Genomic DNA, 356 nt, shown 5'->3' on the forward strand with positions numbered 1-356 from the left:
ACCAACATTGTGTGTGTAGTACACTGTTGTCAGGAACTGTTACCATTTTAAGTTAGGTAGGTCATTTTCAGCTATGAGTCCCAAAATGAGGGGTGCAGGTTAACAGGTTAAAGGCGATTTTCTCAATATTGTAGCGTTCTCAGACAAGGATGAGGCGTTTTTTTATGCAAAAGGTGTGTTTATTTGGGCTGCTGTCAGCCACAACCAGTGGTGGAAAGAGTACTGAAAAAAATATACTCAAGTAAAAGTACCATTACCTTCCAAAAAATGTAGCGTGAGTAGAGTAAAAGTACTTGTCCAAAAAACTACTTGAGTAAGAGTAAAAGAGTAGCCTATTTAAAAGTACTCATGAGTAT

Source organism: Sinocyclocheilus anshuiensis, unplaced genomic scaffold, assembly GCF_001515605.1.
Source record: "Sinocyclocheilus anshuiensis isolate Anshui unplaced genomic scaffold, SAMN03320099.WGS_v1.1 scaffold1185, whole genome shotgun sequence".
Lineage (NCBI taxonomy): Eukaryota > Metazoa > Chordata > Actinopteri > Cypriniformes > Cyprinidae > Sinocyclocheilus > Sinocyclocheilus anshuiensis.